The 10658-nt window shown below is 39.2% G+C and overlaps 1 long non-coding RNA gene across 1 annotated transcript; it reads left to right on the forward strand.

Moving 5' to 3' along the window:
- The first annotated feature begins 7225 nt into the window (after positions 1 to 7225).
- LOC118237291 lies at positions 7226 to 9506 on the forward strand. Its single transcript, XR_004767142.1, has 3 exons — positions 7226 to 7295; positions 8870 to 8917; positions 9328 to 9506. It is a non-coding gene; the product is annotated as an uncharacterized LOC118237291 (long non-coding RNA).
- The last annotated feature ends 1152 nt before the right edge of the window (positions 9507 to 10658 follow it).

Below are 10658 nucleotides of genomic sequence, written 5' to 3' on the forward strand. Positions count from 1 at the left end.
CTTTTAAAGGCCATAACTGCCACACCATAAGTCCGATCAACGCAACACTCCATCGACCGATGCATCTGAATGTGCTCTACAACTTTGCTATTGGGACCACCTATGTCCGCCATATTATTTGACCGCCATTTGGCCATTTTTATTAGGTGGGGTGCGGAAGAGCTGGAGCTCCAAATCTAAGCGGTTACGACATCTAGTAAACTTCTTTACGGCAAGCGACATCCATGGCGACGCAAGTAATCCGACACCGTAGGGTCTAGTTTTTATCAGTGAGGGGACGGTCTGAACGTCGGGGAAGCAGTGGAAGACAGTGCCAGATATTATTTGAAGACAGTATCGGGTGAGTTCGTTTAGTCTTTGAATCTGTCATTATGCTGAGAAATAGCTAAACCATTTTATTGATAGGTTCTGAGTTTCTGTGCAAACGCGCGAAAACACGCTGGTATAATGAAACTATGACGGTAGCCTCATAGTCCGCTTCGTTCCGTTACTACCATAACATAACGACCTACAGCTGCAGTTTCTCACTGCAATTACTAATATTGAATATAAACAAAAGACGCAATTTATGCTGTAGTCTGCCAATGTCCAAATAAATAATACGGTCCATTTGAAGACAATATCGGGTGAGTTCGTTTAGTCTTTAAATCCGTCATTATGCTGAGAGAAATCGTATTCTCAATTTAATCTCTACATTGACTGTAAGCTTAGGGTTGTAACTAGGTAGTTGTTTCGTACGTGACTTAGTCTTAACTCGTCTTAACTATTGCTTCTATTTTTGCATAGACTGCGTTGTTGCTGTTCTTGTTTGTGTTAGTGTTAATCAGTTTAACCTACAGGGTCCAAGTTGAACTATGCGATTGTTCCCTGCACTTAGAACGGTAGGCTACTGCCCTCTAGGGTTTTCGACACACTTGTTCCTCGTTATGGTAATACATTTTGTTGTACGTCGCTCTGGATAAGAGCGTCTGCCAAATGCCTGTAATGTAATGTAATGCAATATTCCGTAGCAACAAGATAAACCCGACATTAGCCCTAAAATATGCCAATACAGCAGTGAAAACGCTGCTCACTGAATAACGAAATAAACGAGACAATTTTGTTTTTTACATTATACCATGTCATTCTACAGTCAATATCTGGGACTAAACATTTAATAAATATACAGTCTTACCATCGGTTTTACGCGTAGAGATGTCCCTTTTGCGAATGAGTGGTCATATATTGTCTTGGACAATCCGTTTGCGAAATATACGCGCATTTTTGATCACTGGGTAGGCTACGTTCAAAAATAGCTGTGCGTAATACCACACCTGTTGCTTACGTCGTTGTCGCCCTTTTTAGGGCAATTTGGCTTGATTGACAATTCATTTATTCAGTAGGTGAGAGTATAAGCTTTCTAACGATGTATAACATGTCTGATTTTGCTTTTGGAATAGCGTTTTATAGGTCAACGTAACCAAAATTTTTCTTATCTGCCAATGTCTAAATAAATAAAACGGTAGGCTACTTTGCGCTCAGCACGCAGTTCGCGAGTTGATATTACGTCTTTTTTCCGTTTTTTCTCAATGTCGTATTTATTATTTGAAATGTGCATTCATGTGTTATTATTCTATCTGTCTCTGAAATGTGCATTCTCTGCTAAACTGAGCAATGGATTGGAATATGTGTCTGACGTAGTGTTGCACGGTATACCAAAACTTCACTATACCAAAACTTCAGCACTTTATCGGCACTTAAAAAAAAAAGAAAAGAAAAAAAAAGAAACGGTTCGGTATTAGAATATTCCGACGTTCGGTAGTTTTGAGTCAAATGTAAAAGCCAGGGAAAATTGTCTCTCGCATTACTGATTGAGAGGATGAAAAGTGTAATTTGTCAGAATCTTCGCTAGAAGGCAGTAGCGACTAAGGTTGCCAAGTGAGGTGACTTGCGCTTGTGCACTCAGCTCCTTGATACAGCGCAAGCTTTGACTCAGTTCACTTCAGTAGCAATAGGTGTTCCAATTTGGAAATATTTTATTATAGATAGATGCTGTATTGTTATTAAAATATGCTGTTTGTAAATCTATTTAAAGGTGAAAGACCTGTTTTAAAGATTATTTACTTTACAACTGCTTAATTTTTAAAATATATTTAACATATTTTTCTATTGTTCAGTGTTGTAACACAATAGGCCTATGCATATTAATATGTTGAAGAGGCTTCAACTTAAAGGTTGTTAATGAACCAGGTTGTTAATAAACCATGAATTCGAAAATGAGGTCAACCCTTGTGGACATTACGTTTCTGATCTATCAAGGTAATTTCAGTATCGTTCGGTACCGAGTATCGAATTAGCATCGTTTAAGTTTCAAGTATCATTTCAGTATTGAGTATCGTAATACTAAACCTGGTATCAGTATCAAAATTTTGGTATCGTGCCAACACTAGTGTGACGCCTTTTTTAGTTGCGGTGCAGAAACACTGCAGCTGTGCATACACGCCGGACCATTTAAGTGTTACGACATGCCATCTAAGTGTTACGACATAGTAAAGGCCTTTACGGGAAGCGGCCAGGACATATCCATGGCGATGTAACTAAGGTCATCCGACAGCGTCTCTTAGCACAAAATTAGCCATAAGTCATCAATATTTTATACGATCATCATGATATTCAGTAGATATGTTGGGTGAAGGCATATGATCATGAGGACAAAGCCATTTTAAAATCGCTCCATAGGGGGCGCGATGGTGCCAATGCTTGGACCCCTCCCAACGCCGCTTGCGGCTTTAATTATTCCTTATTATTCTATTTCAGATAACTCGTAGTCCAAATCATTGGATATCCTCATTTCACCACCACCACTCACCAGACTACAAAGCACATGCTCCAATGTCATATTTAACTATTAAATACTATTTTTTCCCTGAAGATATGTTTAGAAGCCTTTGTCTCTAATTTAGCAACGTTATGCATGAAATAGCATTAAGAGAACGTAACTTACAATTAATATAGATTGTTATGTTGCTAACTTTATCCATTATCCTAAGCTAACGTTATCTGTTAACGTTAGCTAAATCTACTACTTTGGTGGAAAATAATGAGCTAACATGCTTTAACTCACATTGTTAATTTGATTCAAATGTGCTCATAAGATCAAAATATCAAAAATGCTGTTGATTTTAACTTCTTACCTTATAAAAGTGTATCACACACAGTCAAAAACACTGCTACGCTATGGCGCTGCTGCTACTAGCTCCCAATGTTTGGAACTATTCAGACTCCACGATCCGCCATTGCTGTAAAATAATTGGCCCGTTGGAGTGAACGGAGTTGACGCGACTCTCTTTCTATGGCTCTGTGTACTACTATGTGGACTTGCACTAAGAAAGATAGGTCTTTGTTTCTAACGTTAGACATTTAAAATGAAATAACTAATCGAAGAATGAAGGGCGACACATTCATTAGAAGGACAATATCAGTCATGAGAAGAAGATTGTGTGTTTACAATGGGCCTCATTCACCGATATCTTCCTAAGTTTTTCTTAAATTTGTTCTTGAGAAAGATCCTAAGAAAAGTCTACGTCAGATTTGTTTTGTTGTTGCCTAAAGACAACTGGCAAACGTCACATTCAACCACCATGTTACTCCTTTAAAATGATGAATCCCATTGTCCTCGTAAATGGAAAGCGCGTGCAGTTGTTCCTAATTAGCATAGGTAAACTCCCTGCCAATCCCCATAAAAGGGCATGAGACTGCAGGGCCGTGTGCACACAGAAATCGAAAAGAAAAGTTGAGAGCGAAGTCAATAATGCCCAAACGAAAATCTAAAGACGGTGGAGCACCAGACTCCAAATGTAAGAAAAACTTCAGTAGTTCTGAAGTGGAGGTATTGCTCCAGGAAGTGAACAGCAAACGACCTGTCATATTTAGTAGCGTCAGTAGTGGATATAAAATAACACACAAAAAAAGATGCATGGGCTGCTATTACTCAGTGAACGCTGTATCCGGAGAAGGGTACACAACTGATGAAGTAAAAAAAAAATGGTTTGATGTCAAATCTGAGGCAAAAAAAAAAATGCTGGTGGGAGTGGGCGCAAGGAATTGCGTGTTATGCATTCAAATCCAAATAAGAAAACATTGGTGAATGTCAGAATCTTCGTGAAAACTGCATAAGTGGGTTTTAAGAAGAAAATTCTTCTTAAGAACGGTTGGTGAATGAGGCCCATTGAGTCTAACATGGAGTTTGATGTTGAATGGGCTTCTATTGGATGGGGGGGGGGGGGGGGGGGGGGGGGGGGGGGGGGGGGGGCGGGGGGTTTGCTTACACGGGTATATCTAAATATCTAAATATTGAAGCAAGCAACCTAAAAACTGTCTGGGGTGCACACAAAAGCCCAGGTAGGTGTGAAAATGACCCCAGAAGTGTTATAAAGTGAAATTCCCCTTTAATTTAGCAATCTTTTGACAATAATAGCATGGTGCTTAGCCCTGCTTCCAACAACATAAGCTTTAATCAATAAGTACACGGTCAGCTTTTAGGTAAGCCAGTACTCCTCATAAATTACATTACAGGCATTTAGCAGACGCTCTTATCCAGAGCGACTTACACAACTTTTTTTTACATAGCATTTTACATTATATCCATTTATACAGCTGGATATATAATGAAGCAATTTCGGTTAAGTACCTTGCTCAAGGGTACAACGGCAGTGTCCTACCCTGGAATCGAACCTGCGACCTTTCGGTTACAAGCCCAGTTCCTTAACCACTGTGCTACACTCCGTCCACAAAATAAGCCTGACCCCCGTTCCCTTCCCTTCTACACCTTAACTCACCCAATCAGGGAAAACATCCTCAAGCCATGCAGGGTAAGGTTTTTAAGATGGCTCCAGGAAAAAGTTGTGTTGCAGTTGGATTTCAGAGCTTTGGTGAAGAAGAACCAGCCTTGGGTGGTTTCCTTTAATCCTGTGCCGCTTAAACTAGAAGTGGGTAACACTTTGGCAAGGTCTGGCTTATCCGTCTCTCTCTCCCTTTTCTGGTATTTCCAAATTAATTGTTTAATGGTATGTATATTGTCTTCTGTTTTTGTAATTTAGAAGTAGTGAGCCTATATTCAGTAAATAATGTATGATTTCAATTCTATCTAATTGACTGTTTATCACTTAATCCAAATATTTACAATATGGATCACAATTGTTGGCTAAATGGCTTTAAGTCATCAAGGGTGCAAGGTATCAAATGAGCTTCAAACCACCGTGCTGCTGTCAGATATGCAGTAGATACTACATGCATTGTTTCTTCCGATTAATTTTCCTGTTGAACTCAATGGAAAAAATATTCAGGCTCATTTGATACCTTGGACCCTTGATGACCATACTGTATCAGCATAATTTACAGCTGACTCTAGTCCCACCCCCCAATTCCCATAGAGATCCATTCAAATGCAAATAGTTTTTGTATCGCTTGTAGGACAACCTGAAAATAAGATATCCAGACTCTGATGATGTTGATATGTCACAGACATCAGGAAGTCATGGCATGCAAATGATATGCAACCAAATACAAAACATGACTCTTATTTGACATTATGTTACTTTGTCTACTGTATTATGTGAATTTCCATGTTTCTAGCTTTTCCCCAAACTGTTCACTGCAGCAAAAGTAAATGAGCAAATGGTGGCACAGGAGGTCTCAGGAGTGCATTTGTTTAATTCTTGCTAATTTTCTGACCAATGATTTGTTGTTAAGACCATTAATTTTTTGTCATTTTGGGCTTGGCCGATTTTTTTGCCCAGGAGTGTACATAGAAATGCTTGTTTTCAGATGCTCCTGAATATGCTTTCAGCTCAATGGAAAATTACCTAATGAATAATTATTATTGTTAGCCTGTATACAAAGACCAGATTGATTGCTTAGGGTGATTGATTATATCAATACCATTATTGTCGTATTAGCAGTTGTTTGACTTGTTGCAGACAGTTATTGTATCATAAAATACCGTAATCATCAGTCTGGGGTGTCAATTTCAGCCAACTCTTTTGTTATTCTTTTTTAAAATCAAATTATGAAGAGTCTAAGCTTTACAGTGAAGTATGTGTTACAGCAGCGCACCTTGAATCAGTGACCGATAAAAGCAATAATTTAGGAGAAGGCTATTTTTAGACACCGGCATCTAATTGGGGCTATAGGAAATTAAAGCTTCATAACTCCAGGTGTGAGCATCACAGAAACTTGTAAAATGGCTAGGAAGCAAGACATTTGTACTATTTACAATACTAAATTAGTTTAGTTTATATTCATAATTTAGGTAGAAATAAAGTGCCAAAAATGCAATTATCTTGGCGAAAATGAAGTTGTTCTTTTTCAGTTTGTAATGAAATACTGACAGATCCCATATATAAAACAGTTAAAACTATACATGTATATATGTCCTGGATCATAAACATGTGACCATAAATGTGAAAAAAATTAGGGTGAGATGTGGAACTACTGTTCAAGCTGTTGCACACAGCTCTTCGTTCCTCAAAAAGAAATGAGACATGCAACACACTGTTGTACTGTCCTCTACTGGATAAATGAGTGATCAATCAAACCAGAACAAACTGAACAGAGTTGCACTGGTCTAAACTGTGAGTGAGGTTTTGCGTGTGGCCATTGTAAATGCCTAGCCCCCACTTTCTAGTGGTGTGTTCATCTGAAATGGATAGTTCAACACAATAAATGACCACTGAATCTTGAAGGGGACATCTTTACATGTAAAGCCAATGGTAACATATATTAGTTATTTGTATAATTATGTAAATTCTTTCGCATATATTGATTGTTGAATGGTATAATTCCACAAAAATTCTTCTTGTTTATTGGAGCAAATGGTGGTGCTTTTAAATAGCATATGCTAACAAAAACTCTATCAGAGAACACTGAAAAAATGGGAAATAGCAGGTCTTTGAATTTACAAAAATTAAGTTAGTATATGCAACACAATTAATTTATATAACTTTTGTGAACATGGTTTAACCAAGTAGACTTAATTTGTTTATGGAGAATGTTGAATGTACTAATTTCTCTCGTGTTGATTGAAATTGATTGAAGTGAATATTGAAATCAATGTAATTGAGTTTGGTCACCACCGGAAATGGAATATATTCAGGAAGAAAGTGTCGTGGGTCACTCCGGAGCAGAAGGTGGCAGTAATGCACCAATAAGCTGTATGCCAACTGCCGTAAAACAAGAAGAAGAAGAAGTGTAGTTGACCGCAAAAATTGTGGAAGATTCTGCAGCCACATGTCGCCTCCAACAGAATTAATGAAAAAGTAAGTTCATCAAATTGATTTATGTTCATGTTCAAGTAGGCGACATTTCCACTAGATTGCTGTTTTTGTACAGTATGTAACAATTACAACAGTCTGTCGACTTGTTTATGTATATATTGTGGCACCGCTCTGGGCGTGACGGTGCAGACGGGGCGGCACAGAAATACACAGACCGGAGGTTTGGGGAAAAATAGCCCAACAGGGCCTTTTATTTAACGAAAATTATGCACAAAAACAACACCGTACTCAACAACTAAAGTTTCTTGTCTAAATTAAATTAAAGTAACTGAAATTAGGGGTAACGACGACCGGGAGACAGCTGAGGGGATCCCTCTTCAAAGCGAGAAGAGGGATGTGATCCTGCGTCTCCACCGGATTCTGAAAGATAGGAAAAAATTACAAACATGTATTAACAGCTCTGCTGCAGCCCAAAAAACCCTTCCTTCAAGGGAGACAAAGGCCTCCTTTTAAGCTCCCAGCCCATTTCCCTGGAGTGGCGGCAGCTGTGTCGCCTCATTGATTTCAGGTGCGTTGAGTGCAAAGGAGGGAGTTGGGGAATTTCAAGGTTGCCGCTCTCCAGGGTCCTGTGGCTGGGCTTCATAGAGTGGCGCTGTCCCAGGTCATGAACAGCTGGCCTGGTGGCAGGTTTGAGCTGATGCATATAAGGCTGGGAGGGGCACTGCGGGGGCATGCCCCGATCCAGGCCACAGTATATATATATATATATATATATATATATATATATATATATATATACATATATATTTTGCTTTCTAGCTAGCTAACACCAACACTAATAATCGCTAGCTAGTTTAGCGTTAACCCCAGTAATCAGGTTTCTCTGCTGACCCCTGACGGTCCTGCTGCTGACAACGGTGCTTCAATGTACTCGCAGCCAGTGGAGAGCAGCCGTCAGCCGGCCTCTTGTGGGGGTTTCCCCGAGCTTCGCCCCTCCCTCCAGGGCTCCGGACAGGCTCCGGACAATGTGACTGTGGGGGGTGGGGTAGGGTGGGGTGAATACAAGCGGTCGGTTATGCAGTTGGGGGGGGGGGGGTTGCATAAATTAATAAGAAAATGCATAAATTAATAAGCTGTTTAGAATGGTGTGTGTGTGTGTGAGAGAGAGAGAGAGAGCGTGTGTGTCGGTAAACGCAAGTGTCGGTTATATGCTGGAGTGTGTGTGTGTGTGTGTGTGTGTGTGCGCATGCACTAAACTGTAGTGGGGCAAATTAAACTATGGCGGCCAGCCACAGTTTAATACGTTAATGGGAAACCCTGTGTTTATCATGTCAGTTTCCTTATCCACTCTCTCCTCACATACGCACACTGAAAAAGCCGTCCATAAATTGGCTAAGTATTCAAATGAATGAAGCAGCGTTCTTAAAGTCGGACTCAAACTGGATTTAAAATTATTTTCAGCTTGCCATTGTGTCCAACATTGCGCCATATTACAGAAAATACTTTGAAGTTAATGTCTGTTGCATCTTTGCTTTGTGCTTTTGTTATATTTGTTTGTGGTCTTTTAATTAATTGAGGCAATGCACCTCACTGATTCTAAATATTTTCTTTCATAGGTCCATCATCCTGTTTGCAGAGCATACACCCTCAAAGACTTTATAGTGGTACGTGCTGTCATATTTCTTTTCTTTTGTGTTGCTGTTAAAGCCCTAAATCTGAATTTTTGGGGTACATTTCCAAAAATAATAAAGAGTTTGATGGAAAATATCAATGTTTGTTTCTCAGTTGATTATAATTGAAAATATAGACTTGCTTTACTCCAACAAACATTGCCATTCTAAACAAGTCTTTAACAGCATAAGAAAACATTAAAAACACATTTAGTTGTTGTTTAGTGTTAGTCCTTGTATTTAAAAACCAAAAAAACCACAAAAATCAATTAATTTGGAAGTGATAGCAGATTTCCATCATTTGTTTTGAATTTTGGTAGTGCAGCAGACCTTTTTGTTTATATCTGAATTGCAGATTGGAGCTTTAATGATGTGACTAATGATGATCTTGATGTATGTTACAGGGTTAGGTGGTGGGAATGTGGAGTTGTAAGGGGTGCACAGAAACTGTGTCAAGTAGGTCCAAGCTTTTGCATCACTACAAGTTAAAGCATGTACATATCTGCATTGTCCCTGCACATTTAAGATATGGAATGCTCTTATTGTCCACCAAAGTAAAATCCACTCCACAGGGGTCACTCGCAAAGAGCAAGCAATATTCAGTTGCCACCTTTGTGCTTGTAGTGATTTAGCATCAGAGAGGGATTATTTTGCTCATATAAATGCACATCTCAAAAGAAATGAGATGGTCATTTGTATGTTTTAAGGCTGTGAGTTTAAAACAAACATTTATTGTACATTTAAATCACACAAAAACCGAAAACACTGCCACCATACATTTGTTGATTTTAAACCTGGAGTAGTTATAACTAGGATATCACCTGTGAATGAACTGGAGGCAAATAGTCAGGAGTGTGTAGAGCAGTCAGACACTGCCATTCCTTCAAATAGTCATTCTCAGACTGAGGACTTGCAGAAGGTCATAGAGCAAAGATTTGCAGCTGCTTTGCTAAAGTTGGAGCATTTGGTCCATGTTTCAAGCACAGCTGTTGATGTGTTGTTAGGGCAACTCCATCATTTGATTTGTTCTGCACCTGTTCCATTATCTTGTGACATTGTGAGTGACATCTATCATCAGAGAAACCTCCCTGTCGATGAACTTATAATTAGAGAAACTGTTAAGGTAATTTGTTCTGGTAATCCTGTGCAAAGGTCCATACAAAAAGGTGGCCCTCTAAGTATCGCATATCTGAGTAAGCAGTATTACAAGCAGAACTTCAGTATTGTAGAGCCAGTTGAATACATTCTTGATGCTAAAAACAAACACAGTTTCCAATATGTCCTGATATGATATTGAAGTCCTTACAGCAGCTGTTAAGTAGAAGGGATATCATTGAGGGCCATCAAAGACAGGAGGGCACATATTCTGCAGTGTCATACCAGTACAAGTCCTCAAGAGATGGTTCCCTATTTAAGGAAAATAGTTTCCTCGCTGGGGAAAAGCCAAGGATCATCCTACATTTTTATGTGGATGACTTTGAAACCTGTAACCCCCTTAGCACATCGTGAAAGAAACAAAAGGTTTGTGCTGTTTATTGGGTATTAGCTAACTTGCTTCCGGGGTCTCATTCCTTGTTATAATCTATCTACTTGTCAGCTTTGTGCAAAACCGATGATGTTAAAACCTATGGTTATGATAAAATCTTTGAACCTCTTCTAAAAGATCTGAAAACTCTGGAGGAGCTGGGTGTCCCGCTGTTAGTTCAGTCAGTTAAAGGTACAGTACTCAGTGTAG

This window comes from Anguilla anguilla, chromosome 10 (assembly GCF_013347855.1).
Source record: "Anguilla anguilla isolate fAngAng1 chromosome 10, fAngAng1.pri, whole genome shotgun sequence".
Classification (NCBI taxonomy): Eukaryota; Metazoa; Chordata; class Actinopteri; order Anguilliformes; family Anguillidae; genus Anguilla; species Anguilla anguilla.